We start from the raw sequence: 15,689 nt of genomic DNA, 5'->3' as shown, positions 1-15,689 counted from the left end.
TGTCCAACTGGCTAACAAATTTCTTTATGATCCTCCTAAAGTGAAGGCAAGTTTCACATATTTTAGCTTTTATTTAGCATTTTATTTTTTAGCTTTTAATACAATATACAAATTAACAATTTGTACAATACAAATTAACAAATCCTTCCTACTAGGTAAGGAGCAATCACAGGGTTGTAAAAGCAATCCTGACTGCTTAGATATTCTAATATTTCAAGTACACGTGCACACCGTATTTTTGGGTATCTGCATTACCCTCTGGTTTGCAGTAGGACTTGATGTCACGGCACACTCGGGAGGGAAGCTCTTTGCTGCAGAGTTCAGTCTGCATTCAGCAGTTCTTCCACAGGCAGCGAGGTGATTGTCCAGCAGAGAGGGTGTAAGTGAGGGAGGTTGTGAACTCGAGAGGGAGGGAAACAAGTAGCAAAGCAAGAATGAGTACAAAGAGCAAGAATGAGTATGAAGAGCAATGAGTATCAGGAGTGAGTGCCCCAGGCACTTCACACTGGGAAAGAAAAGGATAAGCCCTTCTGACTCTTTTTGCAGGTAAGCAAAGCAGCAGTACGATCACTTGCCATGTCTTTGGACAGCGGTGTCATTTATTTTTTGTAAAATGAAGTACACAGCTGTATTCATTCCCTTCTGCTATAAATGAGCCTTTGGAAAGGCCAGAGCCGGGACTGCACTTTGTCTCTCCTGGGAATGGGGGAGGGCATCCTTGTGGCAGAAATATCACCTCAGAGCTGCAGGAGGTCTGGGCGCCGCTTGCAAAAAAGCTGCAGTTTCAGTTGCCGATGCTGCTTATCTCAGTACAAACCTCCCAGCTGGAGTTTCTTTCTTCCTCTTACAACTGTATCACATGGAGGTTTCACCTCTCTTTTCTCAACCACACAAAGCTGCTCACGCTCATTGTCACACAGAAAACCCTGGCAATATGGACCTTAGAACATCCCCTCCCCTCCAAGGCCTCAGGCCAACCATAAAGCAAAGCAGTGCACACAGGGTAATCCCACCAGGCTGACAGGACATGCTGGAAAACAGAGGCCTTTGTGTCAACCACATGTCTCTGCTCTCTTCTGACAACTACAGGCCACTGTATTTCAGCTGAACCTTGGCTTACCCAGACCAGACCCAATTACATCCCCCCAGAGAGCTGCACTTCAGGAGTCAGCTGGACTACTTGCTGCCCAAAAAGGGCAGAGAACATTGCCAAAAGCCCAGGTGTATATCAGGGTGTCCACTGGCTCCATGCTGGAGAGAGCCCTCTCCTGCCCATGGCATGTCACCAGTGAAGGAGGGCAGATTGTTCTCCCATGTCCTCAGGGCATTTCAGGACTGTTTAAAACTTACAAGACCTCTCACAGTTCCTTCTGCATCCAACCTGCCCCTGCACCATGGATCTGGGGCAAAGAGATTACTGCAGTCCTAAATCAGGCAACCATCATATGCCCCATGCTTTCGTTGAGGGCTATATAGTATGGTCTCATCACCCACTTACAGCATTGCAGAAAGACATTGGGTAAAGCTTTCCATGTGGTGTCATCATGAAAACAGCTGTGGTCCTCACAGTAGTGTATGGTGCAAGAACGACAGACAACAGAAGACGTTCATACTGGATATTAGGATGACAGAGCCCTGGAACAGGCTGCCCAGGGAGGTTGTGGAGTCCCCTTCTTTGGAGATTTTCAAGACCCACCTGGATGCAGCCCTGAGTAACATGCTCTGACAAGCTCTAGGCAATCCTGCTTCAGCAGGGGAGTTGGACTAGATGATCTCTATGGTCCCTTCCAACTAAAAATTCAGTGAAATTCAGTGAAAAGTTTTTCACCATGAGGACAGTCAGGCAGTGGGACAGGGACCCAGAGAATTTCTGCACTCTGTTCTTGCAGCTTTTCCAGACCCAATTTGATAAAGCCCTCAGCAACTTGACCTCATTCATAGCTGATCCTGCTTTGGCCAGGAGACTGGAGTTAGAGATGCCCAAAGTCCTTCCCATCCTATGATCCAACACACTTTGGACCTCTTCTTTTGCAGGGGGACGTAAAAGAAGTTCCCAAGTGCTGTTCATTAAAGCCTGAGGTCTCCCTGCTCCGTGCTGTTGCTCAGGAAGATGAGCTTCCCTGTGCAGGGAGTTTTTGAGTGGGAACCTGCTGTCAGAGATTTTCCTCTCTACCTGAAGAAGGTAGTGGAGGCCACAGTGTCAAAGCAGAAAGCTAAGTAAGTCTCTGCTTACATATATCTTGTCCAATATATTTGGGAAGGAAGGGAGAACAAGGAGAAGCCAACTTAGTCCAGACCTTCACAACCCCTAAAGCCTTCAGCAGATGTCTGCAGAAGATTTCAAAGGAAGGAGAGAAGAAGGGGAGCACAATCTCTCCTTGCTTTTTGTTTCCACAAAGGTGTTGATACTGCCTTGAGCAGGTGCTAAGGAGTATTTAACAGGTCAGGGGAGACAAGAGGTTTTCTCTCTCAATCTGAGGAGTGTTAGTTTCATTCCAAATTATTCCAAATTACATCAAAATCTGAAATTGTCCTTCCAACAGGCATTCAATGCCACAAAAGGAAGTTGTTTTCATGTGCTCTGAGCAGACTCTTTCAGCAATATTGTGGACTGCTTGGGGATAATGACATTGATTCCTTCCTACTTCAGTGACCAGGAAGCCAGAGAGGAATTTTGATGTACCCACTGTAAAACCAGAAATTATATCCATGTCATTTAAGCAAGGCTTGGTTTCATTACTATTCAAAACAAAAATTCCCATGCTTCGTAAAATGGTGTCAGCATTCAGAAAGGGATGTTTCCACCATTCTACTCATCTATCGTGGCCTTGGAATTACCAAACTGAAGTTGTCATAATTTTGGCTATGAATCAAGTGATATTTGATGCAAACCTGGAAGGTATTTTCTCCAGTATCTTTCCCAGGTTTCTGTGCCAGTAATTACTTTGGGATAGCACGAATGCATTCTGCATTTTCAGTATCTCATCCAACATGTCCATGTACTGTGAGGTGGGGCGAGGAGCTGGATTTATACTGTCTCTCACATGGGTGGGCCGGACTCTGCTCCTGATTGCAGCTTCATTTATCTATTTATACTCATGTAAAATGGAGTTTAGATGCAAAGAAAACAAACTGGGGTGTGGCTCTGTGCTTCAGGCCGCATTCCTTTCCTCCCAACTTAACACTGCTGTTTAAGAAACTATGGCTAGTGTAAATAAATGTAACCTCCTTACAAGGGAACATCCTTGCACATGTCTCCAGAGGACACTGTAGGGTTTCTGCTATGAGATGCCATGCAAAGTCTCTATTGAATGTGGATCATCACAGGAATGTTATCACTATGAAAATAACTAGGTCTGTAAGGCTAAAATCTGGAGAAAGCGTGGACTTCCAGTCCTACAGAAGCCTCCTTTTCCTGCTTTGGTATTTGCAAACTTACACGAGGTTACCCAATAAACGAAAAACATTAAATAATGTATTGTTTATAGTGCAACTGTACCTAGGAGTTGTAGGACTCTACTAGGGTAGGTCCTGTACAAAAACAAAATAAAGAGACAACTTCCAACCCTTGTGCTCTGTCCTCCTGTGATTACCCACTCACCAGACAAGACAATAACTACAGACAATAGTCGGGGAGTACAAACACAGACACTAGCCCTCAGCTTCTTACCCAAAGTGGTGTGAAGCAATCCTAAGGTTAATGCAAGTGAGCCCTGCAGCTCTGTAATGGGTCTGATATTGCTTCCAATAAAGTAAAAATTGCTTGCAAGAGGGAACAAGCCGAGGAGAATCAAAGAGGAAATGAGAAGGGAAAAACTGAGAACAGCAAGATGAAAAAAAAAACCACAACCCAAAAGCAGAAAACAAAATGCACTGGGCAGAAGAAGGGGAAAAAATAGAGACAGTAGTTTTAGAATTTTGAAGGCTCAGATGATACTGTGACATGTGACTCCAACCACTGGCAGAAAATTGCATGCAAAAAACCCATAATTTCTGCCTCTGTTTCTAAAAAAAAAAAAAAACACAAATGCAAAAAAGACAGAGAAGGTCTAGTTCAGCGTGGGTGGTACATCTGTTTTGTGGTGATTAAGACATATCTGCTGCAGTACAGATAAGTGAGGGTTTGCGGCATGTCCCTCTGCTGTCTACATGGCCAAGCTTCCACCTGTGTGAACTGGCTCCCACTTGACCTGAGTTGGAAAAAGGGGTCACATTTGGAGCCCTGGAGCCTTCTCTGCTCCATCCTCTACTGACTAATTAACACTGTTGATTTTAACAGACAGGCTTTTTGTGCTTGTGTACTACAGTTTGTGTTTATGAATCCTTTGCCTCCTGTTAGTTATCTCTCACCGTACAATGCAGATGTGCCAATTCAGAGCATCACAAGACAACTCATTCTTGTAATTTGGCATTTAAATGAAGTCAAAGCATCCCTCTTCACACAGATGATACACAAAAATCTTACGTATTTGTGTGCTGATGTTCCAAAGACTCTTGTGGCACAATCATAGAATCATAGAATCATAGGATCATCAAACAGTTTGGGTTAGAAGGGACCTTAAAGATCATCGAGTTCCACCCCCCCTGCCATGGGCAGGGACACCTCCCACTAGAGCAGGTTGCTCAAAGCCCCATCCAGCCTGGCCTTGGACACCTCCAGGGATGGGGCATCCGCAGCTTCTCTGGGCAACCTGTTCCAGTGTCTCACCACCCTCACAGTAAAGCATTTCTTCCTAACATCAAATCTAAATCCCCCCTCTTTCAGTTTAAAATGTGTCCTATCACTACACTCCCTGATAAGGAGACCCTCCCCATGTCTCCCCTAAGCCCCCTTTAGGTATTAGAAGGTGGCTATAAAGTCTGCCTGGGGCCTTCTCCAGGCTGAACAATGCCAACTCTCTCAGCCTGTCTTCATAGGAGAGGTGCTCCAGACCTCTGATCATCTTTGTCACCCTCCACTGGACCCGTTCCAACAAGTCCATGTCCTTCCTGTGCTGAGGACTCCAAAGCTGAATGCAGTACTGCAGGTGGGGTCTCACGAGCGCAGAGTAGAGGGGCAGAATCACCTCCTTCAACCTGCTGGCCACAATTCTTTTGATGCAGCCTGGGATACGGTTGGCTTTCTGGGCTGCCAGTGCACATTGTCAGCTCATGTCAAGCCCCCCCCCATGGCAGGGGGGTTGGAACTAGATGATCTTTGAGGTCCCTTCCAACCCAAACCATTCTATGATTCTATGATTCTCATCCACCAACACCCCCAAGTCCTTCTCCTCAGGGCTGCTCTCAATCCATTCTCCACCCAACCTGCATTTGTGTCTGGGATTGCCATGTCCCAGGTGCAGGACCCTGCACTTGGCTTGGTTGAACTTCATGAGGTTCACATGAGCCCACCTCTTAATCCTGTCCAGGTCCCTCTCGATGGCATTCTTTCCCTCCAGCATGTGCCACACAGCTTGGTGTCACCAGAAAACTTGCTGAGGGTCCACTCAATCCCCCTGTCCATGTCTTCAAAAAAAATGTTGAACAGCATTGGTCCCAGTGCTGACCCCTGAGGAACGCCACTTGTCGCTGGCTTCCACTTGGACATTGAGCCATTGACTGCAACCCTTTGAGTGTGGCCATCCAGCCAGTTCCTGATCCACTGAGTGGTCCATCCATAAAATCTGTGTCTTTCCAGTTTAGGGATCAGGATGTCATGTGGGACAGAGTCAAGCGCTTTGTGTAAGTCCAGGTAGATGACATCTGTTGCTCTCCCTTTATCTACCAGTGCTGTAGCACATTCATAGAAGGCCACCAAATTTTTCAGACATGACTTGCCCTTTGTGAAGCTATGTTGGCTGTCACCAATCACCTCCTCATTTTCCATGTGCCTTAACAGCAATTCCAGGAGGAACTGCTCCATTATCTTGCCAGGCACAGAGACTGACTGGCCTGTAATTCCCCAGGTCTTCTTTTTTTCCCTTTTTGAAAATGGGGGTTATGTTTCCCCTTTTCCAGTCAGCGGGAACTTCACCGAATTGCCATGACTTTTTGAATATAATGGAAAGTGCCTTGGCAACTTCATCCGCCAGCTCCCTCAGGACCCGTGGATGCATTTCATCAGGTCCCATGGACTTATGTGCCTTCAGGTTCCTTAGAAGATCTCAAACCTGGTCTTTTCCTATAGTGGGTGGTTCTTCATTCTCATAGCCCCTGTTTTTGCCTGGTCTTTCAACTTGGGAGATGTGAGGAGAGGGGCTGGCAATGAAGACTAAGCATTCAGCGCACTGGCATATCTTATGGCATCTCAAAATAGATGTAAATTCCTTTTATGAATCTTGGACGTAACATTTTCTTTAACAATATCTTGGAAAATTACACTTGAAAATTAGGGGAACATTTGCTTTTTTTTAAGAAAACTGAATGAATATGCACTGAATGGCTTGCTGCAAGTTTCTCAAATGTATTCATAGCTAAAAGTCTCATGTTTAAAGATGAGATAGACTCAAGACAACTAACTCAGTGGCTTTAGAGATTAAAAACAGAAGCAGCAGCTTCTGACACTCAATTTATTCTATTAAAGCCAACACTAACTCAGTTAAGATTTTCTCTGAAGAGAAACTCTGGGCTCTTTAAAGAAGGAAATGATCAGCTATTGAATAACAGAAATGAATGGCCTAGTGTTTTTATTTTCTTAGTTTAGTATTATTCAGAAAATAGGCCAATTTAAACCTGGTGGCATATCTTAGTGTGACTCTTTCGGTTCCCACTGTGGGAAACAGTGGGAACAGAAAGAAAGAGGCTCCGTCAAAGGGCAATTCAAAACAGGAGTCTCAATTAGGCTCCTTACAGTATTCTAAATATGTTTTATATACATGTCTACTTATTCTTGCAGAATGGTAGAGCTGGAGATGTGCCTCTGGGTGACCAAGCTCAGTCTGGGCTGTGGCAAACTGTAATCACAGAATCACATGGGGTTGGAAGGGACCTCTGGTGATCATCTAGTCCAACCCCCCTGCCAGAGCGGGTCTACCTAGAGCAGGTTGCACAGGAATGTATCCAGGCGGGTTTTGAATGTCTCCATAGACTCCACCAGCTCCCTGGGCAGCCTATTGCAGTGCTCTGCCACCCTCAAAGTGAAGAATTTCCTCCTCATGTTTAGATGGAACTCCTTATGTTCAAGTTTGTGCCCATTTCCTCTTGTCTCATCCCTGGGCGCCACAGGTAATCCTTCACTCTGCTCCACCCTAAGAGCACTCCCCATTTTTCCCCCCTTCCTATCCTGAGGGATATCTCAGCTGCTCACAGGTTAGGAGCCTCCTTCTTATTTCGAAACTGAATTTTGACCTGGCCAGTATGTGCCCATCTGCTGCTTTGCCACCAGCCATTTGGCTTCAGGTTACACAGGTCCCAGTGTCACCTCCCCCAGAGCATTTATAGCCAGTAATGGCATGTCCTGCATTTCATAACTGCTTGGATACAAGTAGGCAACAGCAGAGCTGATCATAAACTTCTTTATCTCCTCTAAATGGGGGCAACAAAAATGCACTTGCAAAACCTGCAATTTGGACTGAAGTCTGATTGCATCTGTGTGTCAAATGAGCTGAGGAACCGCCCCAGATAAAAAGGGTTTTAATTTTACACATAAAGCAAGGTGAAAGAGTCCAGGACAGACTCCATATTTTTTTTTTGTGGCCTTGGTGTTGAAAGAGTAAAAATCAATTAGAGACAGAAGTTGGTGATAAACAGGAAGGCAATTACAGAAAGTTTTCTGGGAGAAGACATTACATTTTTTTCCTGCCAGCCTTCAGGTTTGATGGAAAAATGGAACGTTTTGGGTTGGCAGCATTTCAGAAAAAGTGCTACAAACTGACAAGCTCTTGACACTTTAAAATGCATCAGTTGTATAATCCACATGGCAGCTTGGAGTAACAAGCAAAGAAATAAAAAAAAGAAAAAAAAAGAAAAAAAAAGGAAAAAAAGAAAAAGGATCCAGTGTTTGTTTTCAAAACTCAGGGTGGAAATATGCACATGGTTCTTTGGCATTTGTCACACCACACAGTTGCATATGTGTACTCACCCTATGCAATCCCACCTTAAAACTAGGCAGGACTTCGGCTGAGTGACAGGTACTCATAGCAGAAAGGGTGTCCACTAAGCGCTTGTAATTGCAAGCATCCTTTCGTTTTTCATTCTTTCTCAAATAAGAGTGTACCTGATATAGAACCAGAAGGTTTCTCATGGTCTGCAGGCAGCAGTACATGGCCATAACCAGAGAAGCACTGGTAGTTGAGTTGGAACATACGTTGTTTGGTCTCAGTTTAGCAGTTGATAAAGCACAGGAACAACTTCATAGAATCATAGAATAGTTTGGGTTGGAAGGGACCTTTAAAGGTCATCAAGTTCCAACCCCCCTGACATGGGCAGGGACACCTCCCGCCAGACCAGGTTGCTCAAAGCCCCATCCAGCCTGGCCTTGAACACTTCCAAGGATGGGGCATCAACAACTTCTCTGGGCAACCTGTTCCAGTGTCTCACCATCCTCACAGTAAAGAATTTTTTCCTAGTATCTATTCTAAATCTCATGTCTTTCAGTTTAAAACTGTTACCCCTCATCCTATCGTTATCTCTGACAAGGAGTCCCCTCCCATCTCTCCTGTAGTCCCCCATCAGGTACTGAAAGGCTGCTATAAGATCTCCCTGGAGCCTTCTCTTCTCCAGACTATCTTCATAGCAGAGGTGCTCCAGCCCTCTGATCATCTCCATGGCTTATTGGTGCCTTCAGTTCACCAGCTCCTACCAGGCAGTAACGGTCCATGGTGCCTTGGAAATACCTTTCCACCTGCCTGTGGAAAAAACTGTGCTGCACAGACCATAGCACCCCTGGCTGCACTGAACGTGACTTTGTCAGCAGTTTCTGAGGGAGCTCACCCAGGTAGGGCAATCACCAGTAATGGTTTCCTGGATATTTTAAGCTCCCAGAAGTCACATGGGTGCATGCACAGAGGACCTGTGTGCTACGACCAAACTTTGCATCACGGTGAGTGAGGCAGTGCCCAACTCCATGGCATAAACCCCATTTGGTTTTACAACGGGCAGCAGAGTTGGGACAAAAGACCCACCTCAGGACAGCACTGAATGGGTGATCATTTTGTCTAGAGTAGGCAGAGCCTTGTGCAAACCAGTGCTTTTAGCAAACTGCTGACTTGCACCTCAGAATAGGAAAATGTGCCAGAAGCCTGAAAGAAGTGGGTTAGATAATGAGTTAATTAGTCCCATTATGGAGTGCAGTTCAGCACTGCAACAAATCCACTGCTGTGACTTTAGTGACAGAGATGCTGCCCTTCACCTCCTCCAGCTCCTCCTGCCTTCCATCAGACCCAGGGACCAAAACAGGACCATTGCATCGGCTTGATGCAATGGAAAAATACTCTCTTTTTGGGAGGGCATGTTTGGTTTTTTTTTTTTCGTCTGATCACGTTGCTCCCCTGTGACTGCTCAGTCTCTGGCTTTGATGCCTCAAAAGCACCTGCTGGGCCTGGCAGAAGAGAGAGGAAGGGAGGAAGGAAGGGAGGGAAGGAGGGAGGGAGGGTGAGGTAGAGCAGGACTGCTCTTTGCATCAGCAGCCTGCAATTACACCAGCTAAAGCAGAACATCAAACTGCAGAGAAAGACCAGGAAAGGGAAATAGTTATCATTTGAACTGTTTACCTGTTTGAAAGTTGACTGGAAAACCTAAATAGAAGGGATTTTCTTGTTTTATTTCAACATGATGCAGCTGTATTGCTATTTCTGTTTTTCATTGCCATCCACTTTCCCATCTGACCCACACATTTTAACATCAACTTGCAGCACACTAGATTAATTTTACTTCTCTGTCTTTTTTCCTCCCAGTTCCTAACAGTGAAAATAATAGCGTTTACCTATGGGGATGTGTAGATAATTAATTATTTCAGGTTTGTAGAATCCTTTACCCATTTGAAGATTAAAATGCTTATATGTACCAAGCACTCAGACATAAAAGCTGTTTCTGTATGAGACGTGATGTTTCTAAAAAACAGCATTTCTCTTCAGTGAAGGCAACTCTGAGTAGGTCGCTTAGATTTTTTTATCTTCTTCACCTTCTTTCATTGAATCACAGGGCTGGAGGGCTCTCCAGGAGGTCAGCGTCCACTCAGTACCAGCTTATATCTTCCAGCATAAGCTGTATGTGCTCTGGGGAGATGTTTCTGGACTCTCAGTAGCTCCGCAATGTCCTTCAGGGAGTGGCTGCACCAAACTGGACCCAATCAACCAACTGACACCACCTTGATTGCTTGATGCTGTAATATTCTACAGATTTAAATACCTGAAAGAAAGAAGATTTTCAAGTCAAGTTTCTCTATGTTAATACGTACTGAGCTCCTGGCTGTTTTGAAGGTAATGGGATTTTCATGTTGCTTTTAATTACAGTAATATTTCCTGTTATTCTGGCCTAATTGGAACATTAGTTGGGTATTTGAATAGTATCTTAATCAACATGAAATTAGAATTTTTATTTTAATACTCATTACAATAACCAAAGTAATAGTTTCCAGAAAGCCTCCACCCAAAATTCCTAACTTTCTAAATAGGACTGCAAATTCAACACCATCTAAATTAAGAGAGATTTTTCCAGGAACAAGGAATTTATATTTGTACACACACACACATGCAGGCTGTGCAGTCAAGTATTCTGTGTATCATCTTTCAGAAAATGTTGGCAGAAAAAATAAGTCATCGGTGGACAAAAGCCAGGAAAACTAACTGAAAGGTGATATTTATATTTGACTTACGGGATCAGATTCCACTATGATTTCCAACCTTGCATTGTGCTGAGGGAAAAACCAGCCTCCACCGACTTCCTACAATTTGATTGCTTCAGCAGCAATTGCAGTGAACAGGGTTTCTTTCCTCCTACCTCCAGCTATTCCCAGACCTGTGCTTCAGCAAGATGGTCTTCCAGGTGGGCCAACACAACTGGTTTGGAGACATGCTAAAGCCCAACTTGGTGAATTGATCTGAATTAAAGGTATCCTCCCATCCTTCTTTCACCCACCCCCCACACTTTTTTGCAGTTTTTTTTTAATTCAGCTGTATAATTTTCCCAGTGCATTTCCCTGTGCTACACCACAGCCAGGTGTGCTAGTGTACCTGGGAGGAATGATGCTCTCAGTCAGAGAACCAACAAGCTCAGACTTTGCTTAAATCCCACCCTAACACTATTTATTATTGCTATGATTGTTATTATTATTTAGGCTTTGGACAGTGCTAGCACTTTAGAAAGCTACCTTTTTTACAGCCAATAAAGAAAATCATAAAATAACACTGAAATTGAGGAAATACACTGCCTGTTTCTGAAAATAATAATTTAAATAGAATTCTTCCACACTGTTTTTTTTTGGTTTATTATTAATTATTGAATTGGCATAAATAATGAATTCCCCCAAAAAAATCAAAAGCGGCTTTCTGAAAAACAACAGTTCTTTCCCAGACAGCTACAAGCTTCAGTTGTTAATTTAGATCTCCTAGGCAAAGTGCTGAACATCAAGTTGTATATAAGCACTTGAGAAACCATCCTGCTTGTTCTGTTCACAAAATTAATTCCCATAATTGCTAGCAACTGTTTGAGTTGTTCCGTATAGCAAGTGTCTTCCCTTAAAAAAAAACACCCAAGTTTATAGTTGCAACGAATGAATACGTATTAGATACCCCTTTCCTAAAAACCTCCAGAAGCTAAGCTCTGCAGTTTCACTGCGAAGCAAACGGGAGGAGTTCAATCACGCATAAAAGCATGTAGTGCTAAACTGGCTTTAGTACCCAGCAGTAAAAGAAAAATGGTCAAATTTTATAGTGAGATAATGATCATGTATGAATTAATGCTCTGAAAAATATGTCTTTGAGTACAGCTCTTCACTTTTTAAAGGTACGTAATTAGGGTGCCGCTCTTGCAGAGAGCCATCTGCAGAACAGCAACAACTGTCTCACTAAGGAGTTAATTTCAGAGCCTACACAGGACCATAAAAATGCATCTTGCATCTTTCCAAAACAGGCAAAGGAAAAGGCACTCCTCAGTTATGCTTAGGTTCTGTATTTTTTAAAATTAGTTCCATTATACTGTGCTAACAGCTTCATCAGCAGTAGGGGTGATGATACACCGATAAAAGTGCAGCAGGGTTTGTAAAGAGATACCATTTTTTTATTAGATACATCTGAAATAAGTGGATAGCTTTTGTGCACAAGGATGCTTTTCTTTTTTTCAGTTCAGTTTTCCCTTACATTAGGTTGTTGTGAAGCACTGCAGGCATGAAATCTTTCTGTTGTCTCCTTTAAAGCTGTGGATGGTTCACTACCACTCAGGTCATGATTAGCTTCCAGACTGGGGAACTGACCTGACTGAATAACCACCCCCGGGGGGTTCACTCCCAAGATTATTTTCAGCCAGATCATTTCACAGAATCATAGAATGGTTGGGGTTGGAAGGGACCTTAAAGATCATCGAGTTCCAACCCCCCTGCCATGGGCAGGGACACCTCCCACCAGCCCAGGTTGCTCAAAGCCCCATCCAGCCTGGCCTTGAACACCTCCAGGGATGGGGCATCCACAACTTCCCTGGGCAACCTGTTCCAGCGTCTTACCACCCTCAGAGTGAAAAATAGTGAAACAGTGATCACATCACTTCACCACACGGTCACACACCACTTCTACTTGTACAGGCAGTAAAACAGGTCAAAGCGGCCAGGATTGAGACAGGCTAGAAACAAACACTTTATTTGGCATTATTTGCCAAAATTCTGATTATAAGCATTCAACAGCTAATCCTCACATCTGTTGTCACCGAAGGAAAACCTCCCTTTTTCCCCAGGCAATTGCTGGTGGCTGTGCCGATCCCTGAGCGTGCTCTGGTGAGCGCTGGATCCTTTGCTGAGCTGATTCAACTCACCAACCCAGCAGAAAGTTATTCACTTTCTGGAGGATTTTGACGGTCTATTTTGAGAGGTTTCACCCCCATGACCAGTGTATACAATAGCTCTCAGGAGATTACTAGCCAAACCATTCCCCTTGGGGACAATAAACCACCACATCGACTCGGCCCCTCCTTGTGTGACTTTGCCCTCTGTCTCAGGAGCTTTGTAAAACACTGATAAAACACAGTTTAGGGAGGTCTTGTAGCAGATTTGATAACATTTCGGCTTGAAGAGAGCATGTGACAGTTTACCTGAGTGTAACGATGAGGGACAAGTCTGTCACCGAACTCAGGAGATGTCCCATGTGTCCCACACACACAGTGGTACTAATTTAAGGCTGTATTTCACTGACAAACCCAGGTATGCCAGTGCTTGTGAGCCGGGCAAGTTTTTTTTTCCATGGAAGTAACTAACTCAGAATTCCAAGGCACAGGGAGTTTTTACCGTGCTCAAACAGGCAAAATAAACCACAGCTCAAGAGCAGAATTGGAGTGAACTCAACAGTCCAAACTGAACTTAAACCACCTCTGCCTGGGCTCAGCAACCATTTTACAACCCCACTAAGTAAAATATACCTTATTTACGATAATCTATTGTGACTCCAAGACAATTAAAGAGAAACCTTTATGGTTTTGTGCAATGACAGCCTGCAGTGGCCACAAATTGAAACTGAAAATTGAGGTTCAAGGCGCAGTAAAAATGCAAAGAGGCAGGATCACCCAACCAGCATCAAGGAGACGAGCTAAAGATACCACAGACCTTTTCTGTTCCTGCATATAAAACGTGAAGAACTGTAACACAGATGTTTTCTAAGGTCACTGGAAACTTTCGGGGTTGCTTTTGCAAAGTGTGGCGCTAAATGAAAAATCTCATTGGTGAAGAAATGAGCCAGTATGGTGCCGTGTAGCCACATCTCATCAGAGAGGCTTGATGAGGATTAGCAAGGCATGTGCACTTGTACTGCAAGTCCAGCAAAATGTAGCTGCTCTTGGAAAAAAAAGCCCTAGAGCTCTTTTTTTTTTTTTAATGCCCATAACAACAGTGGTGGCCAACACAGTTTTAGTGAACAAAAACAGCATTTATTTTCTTGTCGTTAACATGGAGTAAATTCTGTTTTTCCTACTAAGTCAGTGCTTCAGGATCCTGAGAAGACTGTCCCAAAACAAGCGCAATATGTTTTTCTGTCTTTGTTGGGCTGAGTAAAAGCATCTATTAGTTGGTTGTTCTAAGAATCAGCAACAAAATGTCAAATTAATCCTTCCCCAAAAGGTTGAGGAGAGGGAGTAAAAGCAAAGTGATAGTGATAAAATATTTCTTAAAAGTTAAAATTTAATGATGTAATTCCTAATGTCCTCATTTAAATCAATACAATAAACCCTAGAACACTTCCAGTTTAAAGTCAGTTAAAGCTTAACTGCTATAATCAGTAATGTGTATCTACATGGAGATTTATAGCAGTTTAACAAAATTATTTCAAATTTGCATCCATAGTTAGGCTAGTGCATCATTTTCATAACCAACACAGTACTATGTCCATTGATTGTTCCTCTGAAAGGGGTTATTTTTCATATCATTTTGTTTTAAAACTGAGGGTACATTTACGTATTAGTAAGTCTTTCAGCCTTTCCGATTGCTTTGAGGATGTGAAAGCACGCACATGTTGAATCCGGAGGGATGGTGGGACAAGCACCACCTCCCTGCTCGCTCAGCCACATGCTGGGCTCATGCTTCGGTGGAGACACCTCCACCACCCTTCCACCATCCTCTGCAAACAGCCTGGTTACAGGATGTGCAAGATTTTGCGTGTCACAAAAGCTTCTGTCTTTGAGGGGAATTTTCTGCCCATTTTGCTGACTTCTGCTCTCTACAAAGGGTCTCAGAGCAGGTGCAGGTTTTGGGGGTTTTTGAGGTCTGTACCCTATGCAGGACAGGCACGGCATGGTTTCCCAGCTGTGAAGCGTGGCTGCTACAGAAGCTCTGAGTCATTCTGTGCCGCTAAACCCGTGGTGGACAAGAGGCCTTCTCCTCCACAGCTGCGAAGCACTCGTTTGAAGTAACACCAGGGTCCAACCCCTTCTCTGCAGGGGACTTCTCCAAATGTGGAGGCCTGGGGCTGGGTAGCAGGACAGGGACTCTGGGAAAGATGTTGCCCCTTTCTGGAGGGGAAGGGTGCACTTTGAGGGGGGCTTTGGGGATGAGGATGCTCTTTGGGGAGGTAGGTGGGCTTTGGGGAAGAGAATGGTCTTTGGGCAGGACTCCCTTTGGAGTGAAGGATATTTGTCGTAGTTGGGAATGCCTTTCGGTGAGGATGATGCCCTTCGTGAGGGAGGATGTCCTCTGGGAAGGAAGGTGCCCCATTGCAGGAGAGGATGCCCTTGGGGGAGGACAGCCTTTGGGGAGAAGGACACCCGTAGGGGAGGAGGCACTTTGGGAAAGAAGATGCCCTGTGGGGAGGAGGACTCCTTTGTAGAGAAGGGCATGTTTTGGGGTGGGCAATGCCTTTCGGTGAGGAGGATGCCCTTTGTGAGGGAAGACAGCCTTTGGGGACATGGCTGCCCTTTGCGGGAGAGGATGACCTTTAGGAAGGACACCCTCTGGGGAGGAGGACACCTTTGCGAGCTGGGGGATCACGGCCCTCGGGGAGGGACACACCGCCTTCCCCAGCGGGGAGCCCGCCCCACCTCTGCCACAGCTGGGACCCACCGACCCACGGCTCGGTCCCCGC

The sequence above is a fragment of the Calidris pugnax genome, unplaced genomic scaffold (assembly GCF_001431845.1).
Source record: "Calidris pugnax isolate Ruff unplaced genomic scaffold, ASM143184v1 scaffold252, whole genome shotgun sequence".
In the NCBI taxonomy this organism is placed as follows: Eukaryota; Metazoa; Chordata; class Aves; order Charadriiformes; family Scolopacidae; genus Calidris; species Calidris pugnax.
The sequence above is the reverse complement of the archived record's forward strand: the minus strand, read 5'-3'. Positions refer to the sequence as shown.